The 13,550-nt window shown below is 43.2% G+C and overlaps 1 long non-coding RNA gene across 1 annotated transcript; it reads left to right on the top strand.

Annotated features, from left to right (window-relative positions):
- The first annotated feature begins 750 nt into the window (after positions 1 to 750).
- Positions 751 to 12,587, top strand: LOC143789448 (uncharacterized). The gene is made up of 3 exons (XR_013219249.1): positions 751 to 902; positions 1,901 to 2,062; positions 12,113 to 12,587. It is a non-coding gene; the product is annotated as an uncharacterized LOC143789448 (long non-coding RNA).
- The last annotated feature ends 963 nt before the right edge of the window (positions 12,588 to 13,550 follow it).

The raw sequence follows: 13,550 nt of genomic DNA, 5'->3' as shown, positions 1-13,550 counted from the left end.
CAGCGGTCATGGAAACTGTCCTGGTCACAGCGGCCATGGAAACTCTCCTGGTCACACCGGCCATGGAAACTGTCCTGGTCACAGCGGCCATGGAAACTGTCCTGGTCACAGCGGCTATGGAAACTGTCCTGATCACAGCGGCCATGGAAACTGTCCTGGTCACACCTGCCATGGTAACTGTCCTGATCACAGCGGCCATGGAAACTGTCCTGGTCACACCAGCCATGGAAACTGTCCTGGTCACAGCGGCCATGGAAACTGTCCTGATCACAGCGGCCATGGAAACTGTCCTGATCACAGCAGCCATGGTAACTGTCCTGGTCACACCCGCCATGGTAACTGTCCCGATCACAGCGGCCATGGAAACTGTCCCGGTCACAGCGGTCATGGAAACTGTCCTGGTCACAGCGGCCATGGAAACTCTCCTGGTCACACCGGCCATGGAAACTGTCCTGGTCACAGCGGCCATGGAAACTGTCCTGATCACAGCGGCCATGGAAACTGTCCTGATCACAGCGGCCATGGAAACTGTCCTGGTCACACCCGCCATGGTAACTGACCTGATCACAGCGGCCATGGAAACTGTCCCGGTCACAGCGGTCATGGAAACTGTCCTGGTCACAGCGGCCATGGAAACTCTCCTGGTCACACCGGCCATGGAAACTGTCCTGGTCACAGCGGCCATGGAAACTGTCCTGGTCACGCCGGCCATGGAAACTGTCCTGATCACAGTGGCCATGGTAACTGTCCTGGTCACACCTGCCATGGTAACTGTCCTGATCACAGCGGCCATGGAAACTGTCCTGGTCACACCAGCCATGGAAACTGTCCTGGTCACAGCGGCCATGGAAACTGTCCTGATCACAGCGGCCATGGAAACTGTCCTGATCACAGCAGCCATGGTAACTGTCCTGGTCACACCCGCCATGGTAACTGTCCCGATCACAGCGGCCATGGAAACTGTCCCGGTCACAGCGGTCATGGAAACTGTCCTGGTCACAGCGGCCATGGAAACTCTCCTGGTCACACCGGCCATGGAAACTGTCCTGGTCACAGCGGCCATGGAAACTGTCCTGGTCACAGCGGCTATGGAAACTGTCCTGGTCACACCGGCCATGGAAACTGTCCTGGTCACAGTGGCCATGGAAACTGTCCTGGTCACACCGGCCATGGAAACTGTCCTGGTCACAGCGGCCATGGAAACTGTCCTGGTCACAGCGGCCATGGAAACTGTCCTGGTCACACCGGCCATGGAAACTGTCCTGGTCACAGTGGCCATGGAAACTGTCCTGGTCACACTGGCCATGGAAACTGTCCTGGTCACACCGGCCATGGAAACTGTCCTGGTCACAGTGGCCATGGAAACTGTCCTGGTCACAGCAGCCATGGAAACTGTCCTGGTCACACCAGCCATGGAAACTGTCCTGGTCACAGCAGCCATGGATACTCTCCTGGTCACACCGGCCATGGAAACTGTCCTGGTCACAGCGGCCATGGAAACTGTCCTGGTCACAGCGGCCATGGAAACTGTCCTGGTCACACCGGCCATGGAAACTGTCCTGGTCACAGCCGCCATGGAAACTGTCCTGGTCACAGCAGCCATGGAAACTCCTGGTCACACCGGCCATGGAAACTGTCCTGGTCACACCGGCCATGAAAACTGTCCTGGTCACACCGGCCATGGAAACTGTCCTGGTCACACCGGCCATGGAAACTGTCCTGGTCACAGCGGCCATAGAAACTGTCCTGGTCACACCGGCCATGGAAACTGTCCTGGTCACACCGGCCATGGAAACTGTCCTGGTCACCTGGGAAGTCACACAGTCCCACTCTCCTCCTCCTTGGATGTTTTATTGCTAGCTATGCGCCACAGTTCTATATTTCTAGTTTTGCTTCACAGCTGATGTAGTCAGTCGGCCGCTCTGAACACATTGCTCTGTGCACGTACCTGCTCAGGAAATGTTGTCCCATGTCAAGCAGGCGACTAGATGCCAAGCTGCTGGATCCCGGGGTGGTGCGGCTGCCAGAATATTGGGGCACCTTGCCAAATAGAACTATCATAGTAAGTTTTTGATATATAATTCATTATAATCGTGTTTTGCCTGGAAAACCCCTTTTAGAAGCACAATGACATCTGGTAGCAAATAAACAATACAAGAATTCTCCCCCTAAATGCAACATAGTTCATAAATACAATGAATGGAAAAAGTCTACACACCCTCAAGTTAAAATGCCAGATTTTTGTCAAAGTATTTCAGAGTATTTTTGTAGAAGCCTGCACAGATTGTGCCGTTATCCTGCAGTTTGTTGTTGGTAGCAATAATGACTGTAGATCGGGGGTGGCCAATTAATTTTCTGAGGGACCACATGAGAGACCATGACTGTTGTGGAGTTTAAAACCAATAAGCTGAAATTAATTATAATTATTATTTTAAAATAATTATATCACTTAATATTAAGCAAAATTAAGTATGCTGACACTCCCATATCTACAGAAAGAGCCCACAAACAGCCCCTATATACGGTACATTATGAACCCCCACATAGCCCCCTGTATACAGTAAGAAAACTCACATAACCTTCCTATATACAGTATGAGCTCACACAGCTTCCCTATGTACAGTATGAGCTCCCACATAGCCTCCTGATTTAGTATGAGTCCCCCACATAACCCCTATATACAGTATGAGCCCACATATTGTCCCCCAGGTGTACAGTATGAAATCCCACATAACCCCCTATATAGTATGATTCTCACATAGCCTCCTTATATATAGTATCAGCCCACACACAGTTCACCTATTTACAAAATGAGCTCCCACATAGCCCCTCAATATGCATAATGAGCACTCAAATAGCCTCCCTGTATTCAGTATGAGCCCTCACATAGCCTCCTTATATTCAGTATGAGCCCTCACATAGCCTCCTTATATTCAGTATGAGCCCTCACATAGCCTCCTTATATTCAGTATGAGCCCTCACATAGCCTCCTTATATTTAGTATGAGCCCTCACATAGCCTCCTTATATTTAGTATGAGCCCTCACATTGCCTCCTTATATTCAGTATGAGCCCTCACATTGCCTCCTTATATTCAGTATGAGCCCTCACATAGCCTCCTTATATTTAGTATGAGCCCTCACATTGCCTCCTTATATTCAGTATGAGCCCTCACATAGCCTCCTTATATTCAGTATGAGCCCTCACATAGCCTCCTTATATTTGGTATGAGCCCTCACATTGCCTCCTTATATTCAGTATGAGCCCTCACATGGCCTCCTTATATTTAGTATGAGCCCTCACATAGCCTCCTTATATATAGTATGAGCCCTCACATAGTCTCGTTATATTTAGTATGAGCCCTCACATTGCCTCCTTATATTCAGTATGAGCCCTCACATAGCCTCCTTATATTTGGTATGAGCCCTCACATTGCCTCCTTATATTCAGTATGAGCCCTCACATAGCCTCCTTATATTTAGTATGAGCCCTCACATAGCCTCCTTATATATAGTATGAGCCCTCACATAGTCTCGTTATATTTAGTATGAGCCCTCACATAGCCTCCTTATATATAGTATGAGCCCTCACATAGTCTCGTTATATTTAGTATGAGCCCTCACATTGCCTCCTTATATTCAATATGAGCCCTCACATAGCCTCCTTATATTTAGTATGAGCCCTCACATTGCCTCCTTATATTTAGTATGAGCCCTCACATAGCCTCCTTATATTTAGTATGAGCCCTCACATTGCCTCCTTATATTTAGTATGAGCCCTCACATAGCCTCCTTATATTTAGTATGAGCCCTCACATTGCCTCCTTATATTTAGTATGAGCCCTCACATTGCCTCCTTATATTTAGTATGAGCCCTCACATAGCCTCCTTATATATAGTATGAGCCCTCACATAGTCTCGTTATATTTAGTATGAGCCCTCACATTGCCTCCTTATATTCAGTATGAGCCCTCACATAGCCTCCTTATATTTGGTAAGAGCCCTCACATTGCCTCCTTATATTCAGTATGAGCCCTCGCATAGCCTCCTTATATTTAGTATGAGCCCTCACATAGCCTCCTTATATATAGTATGAGCCCTCACATAGTCTTGTTATATTTAGTATGAGCCCTCACATTGCCTCCTTATATTCAGTATGAGCCCTCACATAGCCTCCTTATATTCAGTATGAGCCCTCACATTGCCTCCTTATATTCAGTATGAGCCCTCACATAGCCTCCTTATATTCAGTATGAGCCCTCACATAGCCTCCTTATATTTGGTATGAGCCCTCACATTGCCTCCTTATATTCAGTATGAGCCCTCGCATAGCCTCCTTATATTTAGTATGAGCCCTCACATAGCCTCCTTATATATAGTATGAGCCCTCACATAGTCTCGTTATATTTAGTATGAGCCCTCACATTGCCTCCTTATATTCAGTATGAGCCCTCACATAGCCTCCTTATATTCAGTATGAGCCCTCACATTGCCTCCTTATATTCAGTATGAGCCCTCACATAGCCTCCTTATATTCAGTATGAGCCCTCACATTGCCTCCTTATATTCAGTATGAGCCCTCACATAGCCTCCTTATATTCAGTATGAGCCCTCACATTGCCTCCTTATATTCAGTATGAACCCCCACATAGCCCCCTGTATAAAGTATGAGCCCTCACATTGCCTCCTTATATTCAGTATGAGCCCTCACATAGCACCCTCACATAGCGCCAACACACCAAAAAACCTCATACTCACCTTGGTCCTGTTTCCCTTGCACTTTGCTCTGGTCTTTAGTTCATTGTGTCTTAATGCATTTGTACACATTATGGCATATATTAAAGGTGGAAATTGTTCTGAAATTAATTATTCTTCTTGGTATGATTTTTTTTTCCATGACAAAAACCTGACATTTTAACAACCGTGTAGATTATTTGTGTCCACTGTGATATAGAAGGGTTAATATTTTCTTCTACGTTCTATATTTTTTTAGTATTAATTAGTCTCATAGTCATATTTTGTTTATGATTTTTCTGAATGTTTCAGATTTGGTCTAATATTTTCTCCTATGCAACGTTTTGAGAAAACTGTGTTATGGGTAGTATACTGAGAAAGACATAACAGCTAAACAAATCAAATAGCATGTTTGTGAGATGAGGACAGCTGAAGGAAATTTCCAATGAGAATTACGTTTGTCTGTAAAAGGTATAATGCTATGTTCACACGTTATTTTTTTGCAACTTTTTATGCTTTTTTTTAATACAAAATTTTTAATTATGTTTTATAGTGCCAGCAATGTCTGTGAGATTTCAGAAATGCCATGGACACAGCTTGTTTTTTTTGGTCCTCAGTATTTTGTGCAAAATCTGAGGTTTTGCAGAATGGTGCATGTCACTTCTTTCAAAAAAATTTTCAGAGTTTTTCAGTGGTGCAAAAAAACGCTGCAAAAATGCTGTTTCCAGTTTTTTTGTGCCAAACCTGATGAAGTAGAAAAAAAACAAAAATTGAGCTTAACTTAAGTTGGTACACTTGCCACTCATAAACTCATGTTCACATTGGCCATAAAACATATAAAACATACAAGAGAAAAAATGTGCAAAAACCCTGCTGTAAATAAGTAAAAAGCAAAAAGTGCATCTAAATAACAAAGAGTTTCTAGTAATACTGTTTTTTTAATCAAAAATAGCTTAAAAGCCATCCCACTACGACAAGGTGACTCTGATCAGGACAGTCCTATGCTGTCTAATATTAAAAACCTTACCATATGCCAATGTTGACCTCAGTGTGAATAAGGGCAGACAAAAGGACTGGGCCCAACCAGTGGAACACCAGTCTGGGGGAGCCTTATATCCAATCTCCAGCTCAGAAAAAGGGAGGCTACACCCCAGCTTGCACAGAATGCAATAATACAAAGAAAAAACTGACCCGATCAGAGTTACCTTGTCGTGGTGTGATGGCTTTTAAGCTATTTTTTAGCTATTTTTGATCAAAAACAGTATTTCTAGAAACTCTGTGTAATTTAGATGCACTTTTTGCTTTTTACTTATTTACAGCAGGGTTTTTGCTCATTTTTTCTCTTGTAGGTGATGAAGTAGAATCAGTTTTTTTTGGCACTAAACTTTATCAGCATGCACAAGAGACAAATGTACCCTGACAAAGACACTGCAAAAAAAATGGACCAAAAACAATCTGTCCTGAATGCTGCTTCCAGGATTATATTCCTCACCAACCACTACACCGATGCCTCTACCCTGTGCCAGTCATTACACTGGTTACCCATCCACTCCAGAATCCAGTACAAAACTATTTCCATCCACAAAGCACTCCATGGCTCAGCACCACCCTACATCTCCTCCCTGGTCTCAGTCTACCACCCTACCCGTGCTCTATGTTCTGCTAATGACCTGAGGTTAGCATCCTCAATAATCAGAACCTCCCACTCCCGTCTCCAAGACTTTTCACGTGCTGTGCCGATTCTTTGGAATGCACTACCCAGGTTAATACGATTAATCCCCAATCCCCACAGTTTTAAGCGTGCCCTAAAAACTCATTTGTTCAGACTGGCCTACCGCCTCAACGTATTAACCTAATTATCCCTGTGTGGCCCATTCATATAAGTTAAACCAAAATCAGGTTCCTCGCATCATGTTCTCATACACTTTATGTATTTAAACTAAAATATAGCACTGGCACTTACCACCGAGAGGTAGGGAGAACCGGTTCAGAAGCCGCTGGTGATTAAAACAGGTTCTGTGTATATACCCATTTGAAAGACAAGTAATGCTAGTGAAATTAAAGTATAATCGCCGCGCTAGCTGAACTATTGTAGGGATGTAGCAGAGGTGAATAATACCAAAACTAGATTAAATAAAGTTTGCTTGGTTCTCACTTGCTCGCATAAAAAATGTGTAGGTCAATCGGGATTTTTTCTGGCTGGTGCAGCTGTTGAGGAGGTTATAAAAATTATACTGTGTTGTTTGTTTTACTGGAGATGTTGGTTTAAAATCTGTCCAGTGTGAATGGTATACTTTGATAGTAAATGTAGAGGTGTACTTACTAATGACCACGTTGGTGGTACAGTGTGCACTACAGCATCTGTGCAGGGGGTAATAGGTAGACGGTTAATATAGATGTGCCGGCTTGGAAAATGCTATCAATAAGGAAAAGATATTGCCGCGTTTTAGCGGTAAGGAATAGAGGCTTATGTTGTGTAGAAACATAATCGATCCTGCCACGGCATTTTCTTTTCTGGCGTACAGATAGTTCTACCAAACCCCAGGGGCGAAGACTATTTAAAAACCATGTCTAGGGTGGAATCCAAATGGATATTCACCCTTGATAGTCTGGCCCCAAACTGCTTGAATCAAGAGATTGAGCTGTATGTATTTTAACCTTTTAGCAGTAATATCCCAGGCATATGTCTAGCTATTTTATTTACGTATTGGCACATATGTCACTCGCATTTTTCGTTTTTATCTTTATTTTATACTTTTAAATAACATACATTTTTCCATTGCTTTTATCTATTTATGTATAATAAAAAATAAAAAATGTTGTTTTTAAATTCTTACACTGATTCCCATATCATTATATAGATTTATGGCCCATCCCCCGGTATATACACATATACTTTTAGGTATCTCAACAGGTGGTTCTCCATAGGTGTCTGCTAATTAGCGTTAGTTAAATCCCCAACATCAAGCATTTAATTTCCTTGTCAGCGTTTCCTTTCTAAGGCCGGGGACACACTTAACGTATAAAAAAACGGTCTGTTTTTCACGGCCGAGAATCGCACAAATGTTTCAAAAACAGTGATCCGTGTGCAGTGCGAGGATGCAATTTCCTCGCATCAAATGATCCGTATGGCATCCGTATGCCGAGATTTTCTCGCAAGCTTGCAAAACCGACATCTAATGGATTTATGTGCTCAAATGTTCGGGAAAACATATATACAGTATATATATATATATATATATATATATATATATATGTCATTGAGACACATATATATATATTCTGTATTTATATTTCATTCAGCGCGATATCTGTGAAAAGCCGGTAATTCAATTGCCGGCTTTGCATTTCTCCTTTACAAACCCGACAGGATATGAGACATGGTTTTCATACAGTAAACCATCTCATATTCCCATTTTTTTTGCATATTCCACACTACTAATGTTAGTAGTGTGTATGTGCAAAATTTGGCCGCTGTAGCTGCTCAAATAAAGGGTTAAATGGCGGAAAAAATTGGCGTGGGCTCCCGCGCAATTTTCTCCGCCAGAGTGGTAAAGCCAGTGACTGAGGGCAGATATTAATAGCCAGGAGAGGGTCCATGGTTATTGGCCCCCCCGTGGCTACAAACATCTGCCCCCAGCCACCCCAGAAAAGGCACATCTGGAAGATGCGCCTATTCTGGCACTTGGCCACTCTCTTCCCACTCCCTGTAGCGGTGGGATATGGGGTAATGAAGGGTTAATGCCACCTTGCTATTGTAAGGTGACATTAAGCCAGATTAATAATGGAGAGGCGTCAATTATGACACCTATCCATTATTAATCCAATTGTTTGAAAGGGTTAAAAAACACACACACACATGATTTAAAAGTATTTTAATGAAATAAACACAGCGGTTGTTTTAATATTTTATTGCTCTCTCATTCCATTTTCAGACCCTCGCTTGGCAAAACAATAAACACACAATATACATACCCTCTCTGATGAACTGTCACGTCCCACGAAGTAATCCATCTGAAGGGGTTAACTAATATTACAGGCAGAGCTGCGATAATCCACTCGCTCGTGCCTGTAATCCCCGGGTGCTGAAAGGAAAGCAGTGATGTGTACTTACATTCAGTCGCGGTGATGCGCCCCTGCTGGATGTTCTCATGAACTGCAGCCTGGGAACTTTTTCCCACGCTCCAGGTCATATGAGGACATCCACCAGGGGGCGCATCACCGCGACTGAAGGTAACTATAGGTCATTGACCTACATTTCATTCAGTCGCGGTGATGCGCCCCCTGGTGGATGTCCTCATATGACCTGGAGCCTGGGGAAAAGTTCCCAGGCTGCAGTTCATGAGAACATCCAGCAGGGGCGCATCACCGCAACTGAATGTAAGTACACATCACTGCTTTCCTTTCAGCACCCGGGGATTACAGGCACGAGCGAGTGGATTATCGCAGCTCTGCCTGTAATATTAGTTAACCCCTTCAGATGGATTACTTCGTGGGACGTGACAGTTCATCAGAGAGGGTATGTATATTGTGTGTTTATTGTTTTGCCAAGCGAGGGTCTGAAAATGGAATGAGAGAGCAATAAAATATTAAAACAACCGCTGTGTTTATTTCATTAAAATACTTTTAAATCATGTGTGTGTGTGTTTTTTAACCCTTTCAAACAATTGGATTAATAATGGATAGGTGTCATAATTGACGCCTCTCCATTATTAATCTGGCTTAATGTCACCTTACAATAGCAAGGTGGCATTAACCCTTCATTACCCCATATCCCACCGCTACAGGGAGTGGGAAGAGAGTGGCCAAGTGCCAGAATAGGCGCATCTTCCAGATGTACCTTTTCTGGGGTGGCTGGGGGCAGATGTTTTTAGCCACGGGGGGCCAATAACCATGGACCCTCTCCTGGCTATTAATATCTGCCCTCTGTCACTGGCTTTACCATTCTGGCGGAGAAAATTGCGCGGGAGCCCACGCCAATTTTTTCCGCCATTTAACCCTTTATTTGAGCAGCTACAGCGGCCAAATTTTGCACATACACACTACTAACATTAGTAGTGTGGAATATGCAAAAAAAAGGGGATATGAGATGGTTTACTGTATGTAATCATGTCTCATATCCTGTCGGGCTTGGGAAGGAGAAATGCAAAGCCGGCAATTGAATTACCGGCTTTTCTATAGAACACCGCTGCGTATTTCTCGCAATGCACACGCATGGTCCGTGTGTAATCCGATTTTTTCTCGCACCCATAGACTTGCATTGGCGAGTCTCGGCCGAGATACGCTGACAATCGCAGCCTGCTGCGAGTTCCCTCGGATCCGAAATACGGTGGAGAAAATATCGGATGATGGGAGCTGCACCATAGATTAACATTGGGCCGAGTGCTATGCGATTTTTTATCGCATAGCACTCGTCCGTATTACGGTCTAGTGTGACCCCGGCCTAACACTTCTTATTCAGCCACTTGTAATTAATTAATTTATTTATTTTTGCCACATATGATCAACCTCTACTAATCGTACACATTCCAACTAATCCCGATCAGCAATCCATTCAGTTATCCACTTATGCTATTAATTAGCCATTTGCGGACATAATGGGGCTATGGGGAGGCGTGGGGATATAAGGACGGTCAGCCAGCATTGGAGACAACCCTGATGAAGAGAGGAGACACCTCTCGAAAACCGTTGGTAGTGTCCCACCCTAGCTCCCGTCCTTGCTAATCTGTGACATCACATATAGCTCCGCCCAACCCGCGCGCTGCATCCTAGCGTCACACACGGCCGGAGCACGCAGGCTGTTGGCGTCCCTCTGCACCACAGAGGCTTCTCACTTCACCGCTCCAAGCGGTAGCACTCCTCCTTACCGGCATCTACTCCCCTACGCCGGACCCCGGCTCCGCAACTGCCTATCGCAGGCTGTTGGCGTCCCACTCCTATTGGTATCTGTTTTGAACTGTGATTATTGTTATGCTGTAATGTCTATTGTCTGTACAAGTCCCCTCTATAATTTGTAAACCGCTGTGGAATATGTTGGCGCTATATAAATAAAAAATATTATTATTATTATTATTATCCTCGCATCACAATGTTAGGCTCAAACGCTGGATCTCCTGATCTGAGCAAATTACGTCACACATGCCTGTGAGTCAGTACGATCAGGTCAAAAGACTCGGTGGTCAGGTCCTTTCTTCCGATTCAAGTTTGGTCCGTGTTTCAGAGATGTGTGAAAACATCCTAAGTTGAGCCCATTTGCATTTCCAGTTCATTTAAACAGCTGTCACGAGTGTGTCACGTCCCCCTGGGAGATCTAGGGTTAGAAAATCACTATGTATTGTGAATTGCAGATCTTCCATTTAGCCTGGGTGTTTGTGTTTCAAATTAAATGGATTTTGTTTCCTTTGTTGCTGAAGAGGTTAACAACCCTTTCTATGCTGGTTCGAAACTTGCAGCTCCATCTCACAGCTGTTCCTGACCTGGTCATTTTTTCTCCTATAACATCTGAGCAGACCTTCCCTTCCTCGCCAGTGAAAGTTTTACTTCCAAGCTCCTTGGAGTCGCTGTGCTGAGTTGGAGATCGTTGTTGCTGCTGGAGATTGTTGGGTGCTGTTTTGGGTGTATGCTTTCCTCATTGTCCTATTCCCATTTGGTTTGTACATTCCTACCCTTCCCTATATACCTCTCTACTTTTGGTTAGTGTTTTGTATGTGAATTGCTTTCTGTTATCCCTGTTTGTCTTAAGTGTTTATACACTAGCATTTCTGTCCCTGGGGAGTGGGATGGGACAGCTTGGGATATAACAGGAGAACAGCAAGGCTGGTGGCCCAAACCTCCTCACCTTTAGAGGTACCTTTGGGAACAGGGATTGTTAGGGTCCCAGACACTTTCCCTATTTACATACAGTCACAGCGTGACAACAGCTTTTTATTTGGCTGGACAACCTTTTTGTTCCAGTCTGTCTATGCTGATCCATTTATGTGCTCCTTAGCACCCTCTATATGCTATAGTAAAGGTATTGTTTATCTGAAAACTTTGAAAAACTTTATTTTCAGAAAGTCCATAAAATTTGTATTACTATGTAAGAATTGCATAATTCCAGTGACCCCATAGCTAAGTGAATGTACTACTCCAGGTCTGTTTACTACCTTTTTCATACCCTTGAATAAAGTCGGTCTTATATTACTACTTTTCCCGAGTCTCCAATTAGGTTCATTCAGCTTTCACATAAACATTCAATTCTTTTCTCTCAGGCATTGACTTACCACAGTGAGTTAATACGGACATCTCAATGGAAATGTAGGCGTCTATATAGTTTTATTTACCAAGCAATTAAAAAGCAGCTAAAGAACTAACATTGTTCTGTGTTTTTATTTCCAACAGAAGGGAAGTAATTTTATACAAGTCAATGAGATGCAGCTACTCCTAAAGGAAGCCCTTTGACAAGCTGAATAGTTGGCACAGATGAAAATGGTGACTAGACAACAGGTTCCTTCCTATGAAAAGGAGGCTTTTATTCCAGCTGGCATGTAATGGCCTTAGTGCTGACACCTTTAATACTTTTCAATAAGTTTTTAAGTGATTTCTGGAACAAAACTGAAATTACTGAGAGATTCTTGCTTCTTGGTTCTCACACTGCAACGAAACAGAGCAATCCTTGTCACCTCCAATCTGTGTCACACCGAAGCTGAAACTTTCTGGAACTTTAAAGTGACTGCTCAAACAGCGAGAATAAAAAGCGTTGTCTAGTGCCGAACATTCTCAGCTGATGATGATTAAAATCTCCAGTAAGTAATGCCATATAATGGGTATATACCACTACAAAGTCTCGCTGGTCCGCTGCACACGGCATGTAACCCTAAATGACTCCTGAAGGGTTTTTTGGCAAATATGTGACAACATACACTTTTCACTGTCAAGTCTGTAAAAATTATTTGTAGAATTATCACAATTATACGGAGATGAGCATTGCAAAATAGGCTCTGCTCATCTTTTCCCGCAGAAGCAGTTTGCTTTGGTAAGATATTCCTTCTCCTGTGCCAATCACTCAGACTGGCACCCTCTATTTTTAGAAAAGGTTTTTCAGCAGCTTCGGTGTTAATTGTACAGCTCTGTGCCCCAGATTCTACCAAACATTCTCATACTCACTGCAGATGCTATAAAACATCATAATACTCATCTGCCGCAGAACTAGGTAATGGCAGGAATTTCATATTGAGCAATAGTAGGCAGAAAGCTACTCTTTAAAAATACATTCTGCTGAGGTGTGGATTATATTAATGTACCTCTATTATATAGAGTTAGAAATCTAAGTGTAATTGCACTCGGTCTTCAGTTATACAGGTCCTTCTCAAAAAATTAGCATATAGTGTTAAATTTCATTATTTACCATAATGTAATGATTACAATTAAACTTTCATATATTATAGATTCATTATCCACCAACTGAAATTTGTCAGGTCTTTTATTGTTTTAATACTGATGATTTTGGCCTACAACTCCTGATAACCCAAAAAACCTGTCTCAATAAATTAGCATATTTCAACCGTCCAATCAAATAAAAGTGTTTTTTAATAACAAACAAAAAAACCATCAAATAATAATGTTCAGTTATGTACTCAATACTTGGTCGGGAATCCTTTGGCAGAAATGACTGCTTCAATGCGGCGTGGCATGGAGGCAATCAGCCTGTGACACTGCTGAGATGTTATGGAGGCCCAGGATGCTTCAATAGCGGCCTTAAGCTCATCCAGAGTGTTGGGTCTTGCGTCTCTCAACTTTCTCTTCACAATATCCCACAGATTCTCTATGGGGTTCAGGT

The sequence above is a fragment of the Ranitomeya variabilis genome, chromosome 1 (assembly GCF_051348905.1).
Source record: "Ranitomeya variabilis isolate aRanVar5 chromosome 1, aRanVar5.hap1, whole genome shotgun sequence".
Classification (NCBI taxonomy): domain Eukaryota; kingdom Metazoa; phylum Chordata; class Amphibia; order Anura; family Dendrobatidae; genus Ranitomeya; species Ranitomeya variabilis.
Note: the sequence above shows the minus strand (reverse complement) of the source record. Positions and strands in the feature narration are given on the sequence as shown.